The sequence below is a fragment of the Notamacropus eugenii genome, chromosome 3 (assembly GCF_028372415.1).
Source record: "Notamacropus eugenii isolate mMacEug1 chromosome 3, mMacEug1.pri_v2, whole genome shotgun sequence".
Taxonomy (NCBI): Eukaryota; Metazoa; Chordata; class Mammalia; order Diprotodontia; family Macropodidae; genus Notamacropus; species Notamacropus eugenii.
In genome coordinates, this window is record NC_092874.1 from 36,477,694 (window position 1) to 36,499,254 (window position 21,561).

The following is a 21,561-nucleotide window of genomic DNA, read 5'->3' on the forward strand; positions in this document are numbered from 1 at the left end:
AATCTTTTATTCAAAAAAATAAAGACAGGCTAAGAACTTTTCCAAGTTGTTCTAAAGTGCTTCATTTTTGAGAAATAAGGTTGGTATTTTAAAAAAATAAGGCAATCTAACTTAATTTGATTTAAACAAAAGGTTAGAAATCTGGAAAAACTTTGCATTTCTGGCTCATTGTTCTTGGTAATAGTTACCTGTATGAAATTTTTACAGTGTTTTAAAGGATAAATGCCTTTGAATGTTTCAGGGAATAATTCTTCCTAGATAATAGGTAAGTATCTTAAGTTTGGGGATAAAATCTTAAGAACCATAATTAGTTTTAGAAAATAATATTTTATTATTTATTTACTCTTAGTTGAATTTAGGATATGAATATTTCTGTAGCATCTTGGAATTTCTCTCGAATATTAATGCCAACAACACCACCAACATTAGTTCATATTTATGTCGTGCTCCATAGTTCATGGTGGAATGTGGACAAGTGTTCTGGAGTTTAAGATGAATGTACAGTCTTGCATTAGTTCTAAAAGATCTCAAGTCTTCTGGGCTCTTGAATAATAAGGAAGTAATCTGCTTCTTACCACTCCAAGTGATTAAATGGAAATTAAGTATTGGTGACTTATCTTATGCTACAGTAAACATGTATTAAGTGCCTCTTATGTGCCAGGCGCTGTGCTAAATGCTGGTAACTATGGCAAGTCCTACAGAAGTAGAAACTATGATAGGCCTCTGCACTAGAGAAATAACATTGGTGGTGTTCTGGCCCTCAGAATCATTAATGTAGCCTCTTCAGTGCTTTGGATTCAGCCTACTTGGTTGGGACAGTGATGGTGATGAAGATGATGATGGTGTTGACAAACTAACACTTATGTAGTGCTTACTGTTTGCTAGCACCCTACTAAGGGCTTTGCAGTTATTCATCTTATTTGATGCCCACAACATCCATGGGAGGTAGGGTGTTGTTACTGTCCCCACTTTGCAGATCAGGAAATTGAGGCAAATAGCGGTAAAGTGATTTGCCCAAGGTCATACAGTTGTTAAGATGTCTGAGGCAAGATTTGAACTCAGGTCTTCTGGACTACAGGGCTACTATTCTTGCTACTTGACACATAATGGCTTACATTGCTAGTTACCTTGTCTTTCCTACTTAACTGTAATCTTTTAAAAGGGGGGGATGAACATAATTCCTGATGCATATCAGGTGCTGTTTGTTGCTTGATTAATAGTTAGTTGCCTTGTGGATGAAATTCTACATCAGCATACCTTCTTTTCACAAATACGGAAGGTAGATTTATCCCACTGAATGATTGTCTGAGAGACCTGATACTTTATTTTTCCTGTGTTTGTCTCTGTCTGTGTCATGGCATTAAGGCAGTGCGCTTCACGTTGCTTCTCCAGAGTTGGGGTTTTCCTTGCATTAACCAAAGTCCTTCAATCTTTTAAGTTTTTTTTTTTATTGGCAATGTTGCAGTTATTGCATATGTTGTTCTACTTGATTCATTTTGCATCAGTTCTTAGGAGTCTTCTTAGGTTTCTTCAAATTCATTCCTTTAATCATTTCTAAAGGTATAATAATATTATCTTATATTCATATACCATAATTTGTTTATCTGTGTTCCAGTTGATGAGACTCACTTTATTTGTACTTCTTTCTCCCCCCCCAAAACCCCCACATGGCTACAAAGTTTTGTGTAAATGTTTTTGTCCTCTTCCTTTGATCCCTTTGGGGTATGTGCCTAGTAGGAGTATCACCAGATCTAGAAGGATTCAGTTTAGAGATCTTTTCTCAGTATGGCACCAAATTGCTTTATAGAATCACTGAACATTTCAGCTATTCCCACAGCCCCTCCAGTAATTGGCATTTTTCTTTTTTGTAAACCATGTCTAACTGAAGGCTGTGAAACAGAATTTTATAGTTGGTCACCACAATCAGTCAGCATTGACTAAGTAATTACCTTTGCCAAACGCTGTGAGAAGACCTGGGAATGGAAAGACTTGTGGAGAGAAGGGTGTTTCTTTGCCCTTAAGGAGCTTACATTTTTATGGGGGAAAACTACACAGAAAAAGACACTGACTGGAGCTGGAGGAGAAGGGAGGAGACAGAGACCCTTGAGCCTGGGGGATCTGGGCAAGGAGTGAGTTTCCGCTGGCTTGGGCATCTGGTCGGAGGATCCTTTCCCATGTGTGAATTCCAGGGCTGGAGGAAAGGTCCTGTTGCTTTCTTTTGTATTTCACTAATTAGTGATTTGATGCATTTTGTTCTCCGTCTAGCTTCTCGTAGCTTGAATTTCTTAGTTTGGGAACTGCCTTTGCAGACTTACTGTTTTATCTAACATCTATCTACCCTTGAGCCCATGTTCAAGGGTAGAGGGGGAGAAGGTGGCATCAGTCTGTACGGAGCTACTGCCAGGTGGTATGTGTTGAGTGCAGGGAAAAAGGTGACCTGTTTTAGCCATAGATTTATCTGTGTGTGTGCACACGTGTGTGTGCATGTGTGCGTACAAACACTGTGCCACCTAGCTAGTATGTAACTAGCTACTAGAAGTAACTGTCTTTAGTTATCTGGTAGCAGTCTTTAGTAGCTGCCTTTGGGGATCCATCCTGCCAATTCAAATGGAAGTTGGTAAGTGATTCCCTCCCTCCCTTCCTCCCCCGCCCCCCAAACCCCCCACAAACCTCTGAGCTTCTTCTCCTCCAAGACTGACATCTTTGGGGTGGTACATTGGGTCATCTTTTGTCTCAAGTCTTACCAAGCCTTTAGTCATTGAATGAGTGTGACCTCAGACAAAGGGAAACCTGGGGAAGACCTTCATTTAGAAAGGTCAGGGTCATCCGCTGCATCCTGGGCCACTGCCAGGCTTCTGAACTTTTGTTTTGCCACCAGACTCCTTGGACTCTGGAGGTGAGATTGAGGTGATGACTTTGCCTCACTATACCTCACTCAGATCCAATTCACATGCAAGTCAAGGCATCACCTTCATGATGTCCTTGGTTCTCTTGGGAACAATTACAGGCGCCCCGCACATGTAGAAACTCAGTGCTTATGTGTGTGTTAGCATTGACAGATGTGCATGTATAGATATGTTTATATCTGGAGGCCTCTTTTCTTACAAAGCCCCAGTAGCAGTGGCTGACATGACAGGAAAGGAAAGTGTTGGATGTTGGAGGGGACACTAATGCACTGTTGGTGGAGTTGTGAACCGACTCGCCCATTCTGCAGAGCCATTTGGAACTGTGCATACCTTGTGATCCAGCAATACCACTGCTAGGTCTGTATGCCAGAGATATCCAAAAAAAAGGAAAAGGGCCTATTTGTACAAAAATAATAGCAGCTCTTTTTGTGGTGGCTAAGAATTGGAAATCAACAGGATTGTGTATGATTGTAATGGAATATTATTGTGCTCTAAGAAATGACAAGCAGGATGATTTCAAAAAGTCTGTCAAGACTTACCTGAACTGATATATGGTGAAGTAAACAGAATGCTGTATACAATAAGAACAATACTGTTCAATGAGGAACTGTGAAGGACTTACCCATTCTCAGCAATTCAGTGACACAAGACAATCCCAAAGGACTCATGATGAAGCATACTATCTGCCCTCGGAGAAAGAACTGATATTGACAGAATACTCACTGAAGCATACTATTTTTTACATTCTTTCATTTTTTTCATTTATTTGAGTTTTTTTAAACGAAATGACTAATATGGAAACGTTTTACATAATTGCACATGTATAACCTATATCTGATTGGTTACCATCTCAGAGAGGGGACAAGGGAGGGAAGGATAGAATTTGAAACTCAAAATTTTAAAAGGCCTAATGGAAGAGTTTGCTTCTTTGCAGTAAGTGTATCTCATATGTTAACCTGCACTGCAGCTGAATTCGTTACTCCCTACAGCAAACGCAGGAACAGAGCCCATGCTTCGGAATGATTTTCATGCTCTGCTCCATTTCTAATGCAGATTAGTAGGAACATTGGTTATCCATTTGAGAAATTGAATTGGTATGAAATGCACTTAGAGTGTGTGGTGCTTTGTGCGCCATCCTGGGAGGGTTTTCTGTTTATCTGTCACTTGCATTAGAAAAAACAGTCACTGGCTGCAGGTGACATTAAAAATGAAAGATTAACCTTCATTCTTTTCACTGATCAGATATTAGGTGAAAAGTTCTTGTCAGATATGTGCCTGAATTTTTGTCCTTTAAGGAAGAGTTGGGAGATAATTTTTTGGTAGTGAGATGTTGTGGCTGAAGAAATAAATAAGGAAAAATACAATTGTAAAAATTTACTTTTGGAATTGAAGTTGAGGCTTACCATCAACCCCCCCTGAGGGCAGTGGGGAAGTACATGGTGGGCATGAATAATCTGTAACACAGTGCATAGAAAATCATGTGGGAGAATCGGTGTAAAGGGGGTCACCAAGGAAACAGGATGAAATGTCTGAACTGGGCCTGGAGCAGGAGATCACTCAGGGCAGAACACAGCCTGGTGTCCTTTGGTGTCCTTTCTAGGTCAAAAGAATGTAGAAGGAGGGAAATATTTACAGAGTGCCAGGCACTGGACTAAAACGTTATCTCATCTGATTTTCACAACCACTCTAGGAGGTAAATGCTATTATGATCCCTATTTTACTCTTGAGGAAATTGAGGAAAATAGATGTGAAGTGATTTGCCCGAAGTCACCCAGCTAGTGTCTCAGCCTGGATTTGAACTCGAATATTCCTGAAATCCATTCTTCTTATATTTTAATGTGCTTTACAATACTTGGTGATGCAGCTACACTGGCCTACTTCCTGTTCGTAGTATATTTCCTGCCTCCTTTTCGTTTCATGCCCTCCTCATGTTCTCCCTGGCTTCCTGCCTTTTACAGAAAGGCTTTTCCTGGTCTCCCTCCCACTCTGCCCTTTGCTGCTTAGTGCTTGTGTTCCTTCTGTTCTCTGTCTGTGTTGATGTGTTGTGAGCTCCTTGAGGTGAGCAAGGACCATATTTTTTCCATTCTTTGTTTCCTAGTTCTTAACCCAGTTTCAGGTAAGTGCTTAATAAATTGGATATCGATGAGAGCTGCACAGGATAGGCACATGTAGATGTGTCGATCTCCATCGCTGGAGGTGTTTCTTTATTTTGATGAGATCATAATGTCAGTATAGGAATGAAGTAAAAAATTAGATCAGATTTGTGAATTCTTTTTTGGAATGAAACCCGTAGGCCTCTTAACACTTCACGAAGCAAGACATGGCAAATACCAAACAACATCACAAAAAATTAAATTGATTTTATTTTAATAGACAAGAAATATCACCGTAGCCATCTTTGTTTAAGCACATCATAGACTAGTCAGAGCATTTGTCAAAATTAACACTAAAATAAACAGATGACAAGTTCTAGCTCCAAATCAACCTCTTTAATCTGTTCAGAAAAATGGGAAACGAATAAAAGTTAAGAATTTGATTCTTTTTAATCACTTTTTTTTAAAGAGAAGTTTAACCAATAATGCATTATTATGGCAAGGGGTAAAAAGAACACAGAAACCATCTAAGCTTTCAAATACTTGATTCCTTTGCCAAGGGGAGAGACATGGCAGTCCAGGAAACTTAAGTTTAGATATACTTGTTTGCAAAATGTTTAGAAGACTTGAAAATCATGACCAGCATTCTCTTAAAACAAGAAAAATGAGGCTTAGTCTAAATAATTTAAAAACATTTCAATTTTGTTTGTTTTGAGTTGGTTTTGATTACTTTATTGTAGTTGTTACGTATATTTCCTGGCTCCACAGTAGTGTTATACTGAGGGACTGATTTTCAATAATTAGAAGTGAGGAAGATTCCAAATGAAAAGACCACATATGACAATATTTTGTTTTAAACTGACTTTAAAGGTTCTAAGAGTTGCTAATTCTAATAATAAGAAAACGTGCCTGTTTTCTTAAGAAAGTCTCTAATGGACTGGTCTATGTATCTTTTGAAGGTATCCTTGATGAAAGTTTGAAAGTGCAACTGGGTAAAAAAACAATTTGAAAGCAAATTTTCTATAGCAGACCACATCTTCCCCCTTAATTGGCTAGAAGATGCAGTATTTTATCATGTTTATTGTTTGGTCATCACCTCTCTCACCCAAAGCACCGTGTAGAGTCTTAAAGTGATCTTCCAACTGTGGTCTCTATTGAATAGATTAGATTGAGCTCATAACTAAGGTAACATTGATGGATAGGACTTAGAGAAAGTGGAGTTTAGTAATTCTCCCACAGCATAAAACCAGGAAAAATACACTCATTAACTATGTTCACCAGTGTCATAGAGAATGCTATGAGCAGTATCCAGTCAGTAAACATTTATTAAGCTCTTTTTATGTGCCAGGCACCATGCTAAGTGCTGGGGATATAAATAGAAGTAAACTATAAAAGACAGTTCCTGCTCTTAAGAAACTTACAGTGTAACGGGGGGGATGATCACACACAAGGAGAAGCAGCAAAAGGGATGGGAAGGATCAGGGAGAGATAATTGGCCCAGGGTATGACAGAGTAGTGATTGTTCCAAGCCCTTTTCTTACACTGAGACTCTGGATTCCATGGCCCTCCCCCTTGTCACAGGCTCTAATCAGAGGAGCAGTGGTGAGATGTGAGGACCAGGCAGATTTAGTCTTACAGGAGAATAAGATTTCTCATGACAAGTTTTCTGAGGAGAGAGGGGATGATGGGAAAGTCTAAAGATCCAACATTGCCTGACTGCCTGTTTTTGTATTGCATGGAGCTAAGAATGATTTTTAAAATATTAAAATGATACAAAGCAAATAGTTTTTGCACTTTTTTCATGAAGTATTATATTTATTTTTTGTATTTATGTTGTATTTATTTTTCAATTTTAAACATGTCAAGACCATTCTTAGTTCCTTGGGGTATAAAAAGAGGCAGCAGCCTATAGGTGACCCTTGGGCTACAGTTTGATGAGCATCCTATTATAGATGGTAAAGTTCTCTGTTTGTTTCAACATTGTGCTGATTTCATGAAGCCCTAGAATATTACAGGAGCTTTTCAGAAAGCATTTGCCTAGGAATCCATGTAAGGAAACCAAGTGACTACAGACATAATGCATTGTGTACAAACTGTCACCCAAGGCTCAGGAAAGGAAAGCTGCCAAACTCAGTTTCCATGATAAATTATGTCTAATACATCTATGACTGCTGACTTTTTGCAGACTTACTCATCTCTCATGTGTCTGTGAGGAGTTTTTACACACCTTTCTTCATTTACTGTGAGGTTGTAAGTTTCTGCTATTCAGCAGGTTTTGTTGTACAACAACATTGTGGGCAATGAATCATTCTGTTTCAAGTAGATTAATGAAGTTACTCCAAGAAGACCATTGTAGAGAACCCTATAACAATATCTAACTCTTCTCTCTGTAAGGAGTAATGTGACTTCTTAGATCACTGCAGACATTGCCAACAGCAGAAGCATATTGTCCTTTCTAGTTTCCCTCCCTACCCTCAACTGGCCCACTCTTTGCCTCAAACAGGGGAGACAGATGATTGGGGTTAAGTGGTTTTAAAAAATACCCAAGGAGATAATCCTTCAAGAGAGAGTAAAAGCAGCTTGCATTTATGCAGTACCTCTGGGTTTACAGAATGCTCTTCATAGCATCCCATGAACTGTTTTCTTCATTTCACAGGCGGAGAGTCATGGAGCCATAGATGAGAAGTATCTTGTCATTGATTTTGAAGTCAAATCATTTCCTGTGTATGGTCCCATTAGATATAACACCACTCAAGTGGTGTTATATAAAAGTGTACTAGACAATCTATGCTAGGTGGTCCTGTGCCAGTGTCTCCCATGTCACAGCGTCAAATCCAAAGTTCTTGAGAAGACCTTGAGCATGTCCTTTTATCACTTCTTCTGACCACCAGGTGATTGCCTGCCCCATGTGAGTTCTCCATAAAATAGACACTGGCACAAGACAGCTCAGCATGGCGTACCCATATCAGAAAGGGTGCTGTGCTCTGTGAGCAAAGCAGAATTGAGACAGCACAAAGAAAATGTAGGATGCTCACATTTGGAGTATCCATCCCAAATATTCACACCAACTATCTGTGCCCAACCTGCGGTAGAACATTCCAAGCTCCTATAGGTCTGATCAGCTACAGTCGTACACACTGAAACTTCACTTCATCATGGTGATGTCATTTTGGTCCTCTTCAAGAATGAAGGACAACAACCAACTAGGCAATCCAAATCTAAAGGAAATGATAATTTAACATCAGTTAACATTCCTCATTTTTGACTTGGCGTACCTTTTTGTGGGAAGGGAGCGACAGGCAGACAGGTATTGATTTAAAACTTTATTAAAGCAGTAGGTACCTTTCTGAAATTATCCTAGTGGTGTGGAGGAAACCTTTCTTTCTTAAGAGCCTCAGATAAAGTAGTATTTGATCATGGTAATTAGATGCCTTGTATAGATAGCCGCTTTTTAATATGAGATATCTTGTAACGTATTCCACAAATTAGATACTATTACTAAATATTAGATGGAATTGTTTAGGCAGAAAACTAAAAATAAAATTAAGATATCTATTTCATTCTTTTCTCAAATATTAACGTTTGCACGAGCCACATTCCTTTTGTCTTATGGATAGAATGTGTATGCACACGTGTGCACACATACACACACGCATGCACACACACACATACACACACACACACACACACTGCCCATTGTGTGCCAAAGGCATGATACTAAGCACTTTGCAAATATTATCTCATTTTATTCTCACAAAAACTCATTGAGGGAGGTGCTGTTATTTATTCTTATTTTATAGTGGAGGAGGAAACTGAGATAAACCAAGGTTAATTGATTTTCCCATATTCACACAACTAGTAAGTGTCTCGGGACAGATTGGATCAGATCTATCCGATCTTTCTGACTTCAGGCCCTATGTTCTATCTACTGAGTCCTCTCGCTGCCCCAAGATAGGCATTTGTATTACTATAATATTTACTCTAAATTTTTTTATAGATTTGTTTTTACATAATGTAGACTTCCTCCTCTTCTCCCTCCTTTTTCCCTTGCAGAGAGTCATTCTTTATAACAGAAGACATTGATTCACTTTCAGGGGCCTTATGCAGTTTAGTTCTATTTCTCAGACCAGGTCCCTTCCCTTTGGCCCTTCATCTTTCTTCTCTTCTCCCTGGAAAATTGGGCGCCATCCCTGGAACCACCATGGATTCTGATCAGAATTCTCTGGGTATCTCTAGCCTTGTCTTCTGCTCTCTGGAAATCACTTCTTCTTGATTTTCATTGGAAAATTTGACTCTGCCCCTTCACCTTGAGCTTTACCTTGCTCAGTTCTAGGTTGCCATAGTACTTGGAGGTCATCTCTAACCATGATTTCTCTCCTAGGACTATCACTTTCATTTTGTCTTCATTAAAACATTGAACTTTGACATTTCTAACTCCTCCCCCCATTTCCAGTCTGTCCTTTATACCTTGTCTTCCCCCATTAGAATGTAATCTCCTTTAGATCTCAGACTCTCCAGCATGCTTTTACTTGAATCCCCAGCACCTAATACAGTGCTTGGCACTTAGGGTTAAATAAATGCTTTTCTTGTCTGACCATTTGTCTCTTCATCCATTCATCAATCCATCTGTCCACTCTATTTCAGGTCTGTTTCTCCACTATCACTTCCATTTTTTAAAATTCTTTTTTCATCTTAATTCCCTTTTGTGCTTTTAGAAAGAAATTTCTTATTTCCCCTCTGTTGTTTCTTAAAACAAAAACCAAAAAAGAAATTTTCTTTCTCTTTCTAGTTTTTCCTTTAATATTTTCCAGAGATGGGGTAATTTATATTGTTACTTTTTCTTTCCTTGGTATTTGTTTGATTTTTTTTTGCCTTTCTTGTGTTCCTGATGTTTGCAACTTTTGAGTAAACTGCCATCTATCTATTGGCTTCTTTTGGTGGGAGAGATGGGTAGGAATTCCTAAAATATTTTTCTTTTATTGAATGTCTTTTTTTATTGATGGGTGGACTTAGTTTTACAGAGGTATGTCATTTTGTGTGGTGTCTTGAGCTCCCTTTTGGAACTTATTACTCCTTTCCGTTCTCTGGTTTGTGATTGGCACAGAATAGTCTGGTTTTATTTGAATTTCTTTTCCTTTGTATTTGAATGTCTTTCTCTTGGTTGCTTGTAGAATTTTTTTTGTCATTGAGATTGTTCAGTTTTTTTTTTTTTTCTGTATTCAGATGCTTGGGTCATTTTCTTTTTAAATTTCTTTCATCATGGTGTACTGTTTTTTCAACTTGTCCTTTTCTTTTATAGGTATATGATTCTTAGGTTGTCTTGACCAATGGATGTGCTTTCATATAGATCATGTATTCCTTACCATTACTGCTTTTTGCTTCTCCTCTTCCAGATTATACTTCTCTCCGGGTTTTCGTGTTTCTCCTGCTTTCTTTGGAGACCCTTGCCAGTGTGTATTCAGGGCTTTCTATTCTGTTAATTATTTCTGCTATGCAGGGTGCCATTTATTCCCTTCTAACTTTATCTTTTAAGATTCTTCTTTTTCTCTTGAATCTTTCTGGAACATTCTTCTGTGATTCTTTGGGGAACTCACAGAATTCTGTATGTCTTTGTTCAGTTTCCTTTGTTTTATATTTACATAAAGAAGTTTGTAATCTTCTAGAGGATTTCATACTTGTTTTCCCTTCTAACATTAATAGTTGGTTTTTTAGTTCATTGAATTTTATTCCTTTTGAGATATTTGGTTGTTTTAGCCTTTTTCCTCTTATGTTTCCTGTTCTGTACTTTTTTTTTTTTTTAACTGCTCTTCCCTTCTCCCCTTGAAGCTGAGTTTACTCTCTGAGCTGGACTACAAAGCTATCTTAAGCCTCTTCCACATTAAAGAATTTACTTTTTCCTGACTTGAGAATTTACTTTTTCCTGTCCCATGTAGCTTCTGGTGGGATAGAAGTGGCTCCAGCCTCTTTCCAGTCCTCTTTCCTTCAAGGTCAGTGCAGCTATATACAATGAACCCCCATCCCACTTCTTATGTCTTCGCTTCTAATCGCTGGGCTAAATAGCAGTTTCTGCTGCTTCTTACAATATTGGGGGGATGTGTGATGAGTGTCTTCCAATCAGATCCTCTGCATTCTTGGGTTTCCCTAACCTTAGTGCCAACCCAAAGAACAGTGTGCTTAATGTTCATCCTCTGATTTCATCCTCTGCTTGCTGCGTGTTGTAACAAAGAGCGAGGATGGAATAAACTAACCCACAATGCGTGTCAGTCTGTGTCCCTGCTGGGGAGTGCCGAATGCAGGCATCCTGATTTAAGTGTTCCTCCTTCATTCATACTGGAGTTGTTCCCCTATTGGACCTTTTCTTTCCTGTCCTGGGAATTCAACTGTGATCTCTCTACTGCTGGAGTTCTTCTTTTTGTGGATTTTCTGAGAGTTAATGAGGACTGGGAAAATGTCTAATTTTCTATCCTATTGGTCACATAATCAGGAAATCTCTGTGCATTCTTCCTTTTTTGCTCTGTTGCTCAACCTTTCATCCTTAAAAATGAAACTTAATTTAGTGGGACATAGAATGAGTCCTGTGATACAACAAGTAGGGGAAACTGACACCAAGATAATATGTGTGATTTATTTTCATTCTAACTTGTCTTTAAAATTTAAAAATTTAACAGCATCTTACATTTTAAGAGTAAAAAAGAACATCTCGATCAATTTGCCTTTTGCATAATTGAAGCCAAGGCAATAAGGAAGATATATGAGCAGGTTACAACAAATCTCTTAAATATATTTAGAAAAAAATGCCTTTTTGTTCTCTTGAATAAATTGTTTCTTTCAACTTTATAAATTTTGGAACTCAAGAGACCATTGTCACAGCAAATTGGAGAAATATTGCTGTCATTGGTTAACAGTTGACCAACATCACTTTCATTAGTAGGACAGGTAAAGCATGAATTGGAGATAATCTCAGAGAGAAAAACTGGTATTATATCTTTTAGTAAAATAGGAAACTTTTGAAAATTTTGTCAGCCAATTCTAAGCATTATTAAGTGCCTACTGTGAGGCATTCTAGTCCTTAGAGATCATTTATTCCTTGTTTATAATTTGCACAGATTGCAATTTTAAAAATACATTATCTCCTCAATGAGTTCAAACAGAATGTATGCATCAAAAGACGGTATAGTATCTAAATGACCTTTTACCCTAAAATAGTGGTAGTATAAAAATAAATGTGTGTGCAATTTTGGAAATTGTATTAAAACATATTAAAATGATATTCTTTGGGAACAAACTTAAGAACTTCATTTACATAATTTAACTTTCTTGTCTAGAGAATAATCAAAATTTGAAGAACTTTGTTTCAGCCATCTTTTGGAAAAAATAAACAAAATTAGAATCAAGTTAGGTGATTCTGTTAGAAGAAAGTCTTTTCCTCTAAATTACTATTTAGTGTTCAGATAGCATCTATGTATGCCATGGGCTTTTTTTGGACCTTTCTAGATTTCCTTTCTAATAGCCAATATTAATGTTTAAATATTAGCAAAGTATAGAGTGAAAGTGAAAAGAGTTATATTTGCAAATATGAAAATCATAATTTACATAAATGTTATAGTTAGGGGCATTATAAATGTAAATGTGCCTTCATCCATCCTCAGTCTTGTAATGTTGTTCTTTGTCCAGTGGGAGATGGAGTGATGTTGAGACTGCTGCTTAACCTGTTTTAACAGCTTAAAAAAATTTAATGGCGTTGATGTAAATATGTGGTGGGAAAAGAGTATTTATCTCCATTAAATGACATGAAAAGCCATGGTAGGAATAGCAGGCGGGTGGGTGTGCATTAAACAGTGAAATCCCCAAATTCAGCTGCTAATTATAAGCACCAGGACAATTGCCTCCCACATACTTAGCTGTTATTGTGTGTATGTGTGGTTTTTTTTAGTCAGTGTACTTCAGAGTTATTGAAGCACTGAATATGGCTTTTATTTTGCATTTCTTTCCACTAATGTAGAAAAGGTTAAATACTACTATAATAATAAATGCAATTAGTTTTTACTCACCAATTTCCAAAAAAGTTCCAATCAGAGTTAAAATTATTTAAAGAACATTGAACTTTGGCTAATTTTGTGTGGAAGACTTAATGATTTTAAGATAGAGATGTGAAGTGATGTCTTTAAGGAAAACTTATGTCTGTAGATTATTAGAAAATTTTTTCTCCTTTTGGTCACGGTATATGGACTCTTTCTACTGAATGAATCTTCACTGGTACATTAACTGTTTGATTTTCTGTGCTTTTGGAGAAAAGCAAATTTCTTCAGATGGTATTTTAGCTTTGTGATTATATTTCAGTAAGGTTTGTTTTGATGCTAACAGTATACAAAAGGGTTACTTTTTCTAGAATGCAAATAGCTTTTGAGATCTGGAGAACCCGTGGAATTCTTAAGGAAAGTATTGTTTATTGAACTTGGTTTTTTAGGAAAAGGTGTGGTTAAGATCTGTTTTTGTGTTTCTCTTTCTTCATTTTAGGTATGCTTTTTATTTTGCTTTTAGTAACTTGTAATTTAAGATCACAGTTATTAGGTGTATTTCTGCATTTTATATATCGCTCCCAGATGCTACAGTATTAGTTTTTATCACTGCATATTTTATGAAATGTCAGCCTTCTGTTGGCTGTTCAGGCTGCATTGTTAGTGATCAAAGCCACAACATAAAGGCGAAGAATCTAAACAGTTGGCTTATCTTTGTCCTTCATTGTGACATAAATACTATAAAATTACTTTATTATAAAAATACAAATGAAAGCCTCACATAACGTGTAACGGCAGACTGAAATTCTTTGTCAGTGAAACAGGCTGTGTCTGTTATAAAGAAGTTTAGTTTTCAGATATGCAAAAATATTCCTATTTTTAAAAGTACTTTTACATATTTAATTATATGGAGGATTATTTATATTTAAAATTTTTTCTAAATAATGAAATATACATATAGCAGTATTTAGTGACAATTTTTCCTTATCTGTTCAGAAGTCTTAATTCTGGTAACCAAAATGAATTCTAGAACATAATGCCTCCTTTTTCTCTTGAAGATTACCTCCAATTTATGCTTTGCCTGTCCTATTTATATGTTTTCCCTGCATGAGACTGTGAGCTTCTTGAGGGTAAGATAGGGACTGTCTTTTTCCTTCTAGTTATATTCTCGGATGTTAATACAGGGCCTGGCACATAATAAGCACTTAATAAATACTTGACTTGAAAATCATTTAGTGGTTTCTTGCCCTGAAAGCACCATTTAAATTAAATATGATTTAGTATGGAAAAATTCTTCTTTGGGTGCTCATTGTTTTAATGGTTTCATACTTTTACAGCACATCTTAAATAAAATTTTATTTTGTTACCCTCTGCAATTAGAATAGGGGAAAAACCTCTTCAAGTTTGAAAGAGATTTTGTAAGAATAAAAATCTTGAATGATTTTGATCAGCTGTGGTGTATGCCCTACACAGCAGTTGGTTCAATCAATTTTATGTTTTGGGATGGGTTTATTAAAACGAGCTGCTGCTTTCAGTAAATCGTTGAGAAAGATGCTGGCTTTGTACATGCCTTTTTGGGGAGGAGCAATAGTTTTCCTTTGCAAATCTTGTAAGTAAAGGGCTGAAGAGACCACATATAGATGTTGGACAGAATCTTGGACCCTGTTTAGATTCACAATGTATTTATAAAATGAAGAATGTGTTTTGTAAAAGAGTCTGTAAAAATTAAAGTTCCTTTATAAATCTATTGTATGGTGATGTCGAGGACATTGTTATTTTTATTTTCTAAAAATGTGCTTCAGTTTCAGGTATCTCTGATTTTGTCTCTGTGTATTTTCACCACTGATCCACATTCAAGGTTAGCTCCATAACTTACTGATTCTGGTAAAAAAAACATTAATTGCTGGGTAACAAGGACTCTGGTTAGTTAGAAGCTGACCCTGGAATTACAGGCATATGCTGTTATACTGGACCCTTCAAGCTTTTCCAGTTTTTAAAAGAAATTTTTTCAAATTGCATGCATATGTGTATCTTTATGTGTGTGTGTGTGTGCATGTGCGTGTGCATGTGTGTGTGTGTGTGTGTGTGTGTGTCTGAGGGAAAGAGGAAGAGGGAGGGAGAGAAAGAGAACAAAATTCGGCCTTCTCTCCTTCTTTTCTTCTCTTCCACCCTAACGCTGTCCCTACTTCCTTGGGAAAGAATGAAAGAAAAACAAGCTCATTGCAAAAATGGATGATCAAGCAAAACAGATTTCTGCTTTGTCTGCGTCTCACTCTGCACACGGAGCCCTTCACCACTCTGTCAGGCGGTAAGTAGCATGCTTCATCTTCAGTCCTCTGGGATTTGCTTTGGTCATCGCCTCCGTCAGTGTTGTTTGTTGTCACTGTTTGCATAGCTCTTCTGATTCTGTGCACTCTGCATCAGTTCGTAGAGTTCTTTCCAGGTTTCTCTGAACCCTCCCCCCCCCATTTCTATAGCCCAATAGCATTCTATCATATTTATATTCAATATCTTGTTCAGTCATTCCCCAGTTTCCCCAGGGCACCTCCTTAGATCTCCATTCTTTGACCTCTAAGAAAAAGTTATAAATATTTTTGTACATTCTTAGTTACTGATCCCTCCCTTTATCTCCTCTTAATTCTTCCTTCTTTCCTCTTCCCATTTCCCTGTTGAGAGACATGTTTTTCTGTATACACCTCTGTGTGTTTATGTGTCGTCTGCTTCTCCCAGTGACCTCCTCTTTGTATAGATGTTTACTTGCACAATCTGATTATGTGAGATAATTTCTCCTAGCTTTTCTTTCCCTTCCTTCTCTACACCCCAGTGTATTCCTCTTCCCCTGTCTTTCCATTTTTTTCCCTTAAGATCATCAAGAAATAAAAACAAAACAAAACAAAAAACCCCCTCACTCCCAGATCTATAGTTTGACTCTCTTTTTCATTCCTGAGGATGAGAGATTTCATTGGGGAATGTATCTATCATTTCCCCATATTTGAATTAAATAGTTTATATTTATTTAGTCCCTTATGATTGTTCACCTGTTTCTCTTAACTCCTGTGTTTTAAGCTTCAAAGTTTCCATGCAGCTCCGTTCAGTTCATCAGGAATGCTTAGGAGTCCACAGTTTCATTAAAGGTACATTTTGGCACCCTTCCCCCCACCCCCCAATTATATTCAATTTTGTTGAGTAAGTTATTCTTGGCTCTGAAGCCCATATTCTTTACCTTCTGAATTATCGTATTCTAATCTCTCCACCCCTTTATGTTTGTGCTTCTAAATCATATAACCACTTTATAATTGAATTGTTTATTTCTGGCTGTTTGCATTCTTTTTTTCTTTAAATTTGAAGCTTTGGATTTTGGCTATATTTCTGGGAATTTGTTTGGAGGTTTCTTTTAGGAGATGACTGATAACTTTAAATTCCGCTTTGCCCCCTAGTTCTAAGAAATGTAGGCAACTATAATACTTTTTTGCACTGTGATGCTGAGCCCCTACTCTTGCTTTCCACTCCCCACTTTCAGGTTTTCTAATGAGTCTTTGCCTGTTTTATTATATTTTTGAAATTTTTATTTTCCCTTCCAAATTCTTTACTTTCTCCCTCCCTATTTTCCCTAACTCATTGAGAAGGCAAGACGTATGATACTTTTGTCTAAGAATTCTTAAATTTTTTCTCTCCTTGATATGTTTTCTAGGTCAGTTGTATTTGTTATACAATACCTTACTTTTTTTCTATTTTTTTCTTCAGTCTTTTGACTTGTTTTAATGTTTCTTGTTATCTTATGGAGTCATTGACTTCTGTTTGGTTCATTCTAATTTTCAAGGAGTTTCATGCTTGGCCAAGGATTTATACTTCTTGTTACAAATTTTTCTTCCAAACTCTTTCTTTTCCCATTTTCTCCAAGTACTCTCATTTAATTTCTAAAAATATTTTTTAACTCTCTTAAAATTTTTTATTGCATATCTTCCAGAAGTTCTGTATGAGTTTGTGCCCCATCTGTGGTTGGTAATTATTTTGAAGTTTATTCTTTTCTGTGCTTGTGTCTTAAGCATCCCTGTTACTGTAATAGCTTTTGATGGTGGGCTTCCCTGTAGCTACACCTCTTCCTTCTCCAGTCGGTTTGTGGACTTCCTGCTTGATGTGAGAGCCTGCTCTTTGTACTTCTGGAAGGAAGGTCTGGGCTGGTCCTATTGTTACTTTCTTCAGGTATTGTGTTTTCTGGCTCACTCTGCAGGATCCAGAGCAGTCTGATTATTGCCTTCCTTGTTCTGAGCTCTGCAAATTCTTGAACTGGGTTAGGGTCTGAGCCGGAAACTCTGCTGGTTCAGAGGTTATGCACCTGCAGACTCCCTTTTCTTTGCGCTGGAATTTTCACCCCAGTTATTCTGGGAGTTTTAGCTTAGGCTAGAGGGTAGAACTGAAATCCCTCTTTGCCCCTGGGGTCTGAACCACTTGCCTGCTGCTAGCTTCTGAACTTCATTTGCTCTTGGTACGTCTTCCAAGGCTTGTTCTTTACCCTGTACACCTTAGGTGCAGACCCTGCTCCTTCCCTCCTGCATCTTTGACCCACAGATAGTAGTGGATAATAAACCATGCAGTTTGAACTTGCTCCTGCATTCACCTAACAGTCATAAATCTGGGGCCTCTGGAGTGCTCTGTGAAGCTGCTCCTGGTCAGACTTGCTCACAGACCTTCTAGTCTGTCTCCATCTGCCTTCCTGTACCAGGAAAATGATACATTGTGGATTTTTTTTTCTAGATTTGTTTGGAAGATTTTTTTCCCCTCCTTTTTGGGGGCAGGGGTATGGGTTGTGTTACTTTTTGCTTTATGCGGCTCTGCCATCTTGGATCCCAGTGTGATCCACAAAATGGAAACTATTTATCTGAATAAGTAAGTTCATCATAATTCTGTCATCATACCCATTTTACCATACCACATTTTAATTAATGCTGCTGTGTTTCTGTTTTCTGATCACTAAATCATCTTCTCCATTACAGAATGACAGGGACAGTGACTAGATTTCATCTGCTTTCCTGCCTTAAATTAGCTCATTTTATTTAAAATTACTTCAGTTTACAACAGATTACCCATTGTGATTTGAGCTGCTTCTTTTGCACAGTTCGACTTGGATAATTTATGATGTTTGTGGGATAAAAGGTGACAGGCAGGTGATGTTACAATAAGGTAATAGTTTGAAAAAAAGGTAGAAACTAGAAACAAATGGAATAACATAAGGAGAGACAGTTAATGAGATGCAGAATAATTTAATAAGTCTGTAACTGAGAATTTAGATAGAGCAAGAAATAAATTTATGGACAATGTTGTGAGTTTGTAACAAGTGGAATCCAAAAGAATTTCTTGACATGTACATATATGTTCTCTTTTTAATGCACCAAATTTAAAGGTAGATTTAAAAAAGATTTGAAGGAAAGTATGTTTGTATTCTCATAAACTGAGGAAAGTAACAATTTTGAAGATTTTTGTAGCTCAGACTGCCACAGTGAAGTGAATGAACCTAGCATTTAACAATGTTTTTACCCTTAGAGGCCTTGATGACTGAATTTACCTTAAGAAATCCCAAAACTGGTAGAACTCATTAGCTTTTATTAAAATTAAATTTATTATTTTTTGTGTCAATGCAATGTATGATCTGCCTGTATTAGAATGTAGTAGTTTAACCTTGTTTAAAATGTTTCTTATGATTGCTTTTTTCACTTTCTCTTGTTAATTATATTTCAAAGTTTCTTTGCAACTGGAGTCATTCCATGTTAAAGGCTTAGAAGTTATCATTCCTTAAAGGTACATGGTTTTTTCTCTCCATTGGATTATATTCAGTTTTTTTGGTTAAGTTATTCTTTGTTGGTAAACCTTTTGCCTTCTGAAATATTTTGTCCTAAATTCCCCCAGACTTTTATAATGGTGGTTACTAAATTTAGTGTGATCTTGATCATGTCTCAGTGTTTCATTTCTTCTGTTATGTCTGCTTGCCATATGTTTTCTTTGACATAGACACTCTGGATTTTGGCCATAATGTTCTGGGACTTTTATTTTGGGGGTTCTTTCAGGAAGTGTTTGGTAAATTCTTGTTATTTCCACTTTACCCTCTAATTCTAAGCGGTCTGAACAGTTTTAAGGTTTTAGCTTTAGGTTCTTTCTTGGCCCTGGCTTTCCTATGATTTTCAAATTTTTCCTTCAGGTAGTTGTTTTTTATATGAAATGACATCTTCATTTTTTCCCAAGCCTTTGACATTGTTTTAATGTGTTTCATTATGTCATGGATTTATTGGCTTCAATTTGGTCTATTCTAATTTTCAGGCAGTTTCCCCCCTTAGATAAGGCTGGTTTCTCTTTTGTCAGACTGTTCATTCCCTTTACAATGCTTTGTTTCTAAGTGCTCATTTCTTTTGTAATTTTTTTCTTTTAGCATTCTCATTTCAGTATATAAACATTTTAAAACTCTTGCTTTATTTCTTCTAGTAATTCTAGTTGAATTTCTGCCCCACCTGTGTTCTTCTTTGAGGCTTTGTTTGTAGTTCTTTCAGAGTAATCGTCTTTGAAGTTTGTATCTTGAACGTTCCTGTTACTATACTAGTACTTCAAGGTGTGATTATTTTTCCAGTTGTTCATTCTTCCAGGCTACCTCCCATCTTTGGATTTCATGTTTGGGCTGGATGCTCGATGCTGGATGCTTCTTGAGGTAATATCTGGGCTGAGTTTGTGTCTCTGTGGGTCCTTCTGCTGCTCTCTCAGGTTTATTGAACATTTTGTTATTCTGAGATCTTAGCGACATCCTGGCCTGTGGGTTTGCAGGCTTTGAGTGATCCCATAATAGTCTGATCCAAGGCAAAGTCTGATCTCCCGTGGCCATTGCCCAAACTGGTTTGCAATTTCCAGATGTGAATGTGGATCTTAACACCACATCTGCTGGCAGGAGCCACGAGAGGACAATTGGGCAGCCCAGAAGGCTCAGAGCTACAGATTCCCCATTGGTCCTGGGGTCCTGTCCTGAATGTTCCTCCTCAGGCTTCAGACTCAGCTGAAGACTAGAACTGAGATACTACTGTCTTTCTGGAGGCGGAACACCATAGATCTTTGTTGCTTCTGAATTTGCATCTGTACTGCTTAGCATGGTGCCTGGCATATAATAAATGTGGATTGATGGATTAAACTTGCTTCTTCTTCCATACAGAGTCCTGACTGGTATAGGCTGGTCATCTTCTTATACACTTGGGCACCTGTTTGTGCTCGTTGAACAAAGTTAGGACCCTCTCTCTATGTCTAGGACCTCTTCATACAGAACCTCAGTCCACTTTAATTGCTGTGATAGAAGTTGTCATTTGGAAAATTTCTGACCAGATCTTACCCCTTGGGTCTATTGATCTCTCTGTCTCCTGGTTCTGACATGGGTTAGGAAAATGACTAGTGTTTTTTTTCCCCTTGGTTTTCCTGATCAGAAATCAGCCTGGTGTGTTTTCTAGGTCTTTGTAAAGTGGTTGTGAGCATGAATTCAGCTGTATTCTTCCTGCTACGCTACCCTGTTGGCTCCAACTTAGTAGCTTTCCAGGGAGAAATTTGGACTTGTTCTTAACAGAATTGGAACTCAAGACCCTCTTGGGAATGTAGTCAAAACAGAAATGACTCAACTTCCTGACATCCCTCACTTACTGAATTCTCTTCTCAAAAGATTGTAGTGATTGAATTTTAACAAAAGGGTAAAGTGATGCAGATCTTTGAGCAAGTTGACATTCATTAACAAGGGCATGCTACCCAACAGTATGTTGGTCAGTGGCTTGCCTTCATTAATGACAAAGGCTGAGTAAAAAGACAGTTCCCTTACATCGGTTTGACAGAGCACAGAACAAAGAACAGAGGATGGTAAATGACATCTTGGGGTGAGGGGTAACGTGATTGGTTACAAAGGTGAAGTGCGAGGAGAACCTGATTAGTTGGAAGTTTGGTACGGAGGCCTGGCAACAACCCTTCTTCTTTTCTCATGAGATTAAGAAATGCTCATGTATTTGATAGCGGCCCAGATGTTTGGAGGGCAAACCAGACGTCCCTGAAAGATAGCTTGGTGAAGTAAAGATACCAGGCCCAAACTCTCTTGCCTTCTCACACATTCTCTAAGGTTAATAAAATTCCTTGCAACTGTGGAGAGCTGGATTTTTTTTTTTTAATTTAGCCCATTATAGACCAACTGAACTCTGATCTAAGTTCAGAGACAAGGATTCATGCCTTAAGCAGTTATAGGGCAAAATCAGTTATAAATAGGATCAATAAGAAAATGATACAGAATCAGTTTGATTTTTCTCAAGGTGCATGTAATTTCCTGATAATAGGTTAGAATAATCTAGCTTTTTCAGAATTTAGTTTAGTTTCAGGTCATGCTTTATGAAAAATGGTCTGGGAGAAGGAAGTTTTATGAATATTTTAAACTGGATAGTTATAATTCTGTATGATTTGTGGAGTAAAGAGTTGTGGTTTAATATCATGATTACATTGGAATGGTTCACTATAACAGCAAGGACCCCAACATACACAGGAGGG

General features: G+C 37.5%; 1 protein-coding gene across 2 annotated transcripts in view; it reads left to right on the forward strand.

The window, feature by feature from the left end:
* TBC1D5 (TBC1 domain family member 5) overlaps nt 1–21,561 on the forward strand; it is a 636,101-nt gene that overhangs the window by 134,194 nt on the left and 480,346 nt on the right. The window lies entirely within an intron of this gene.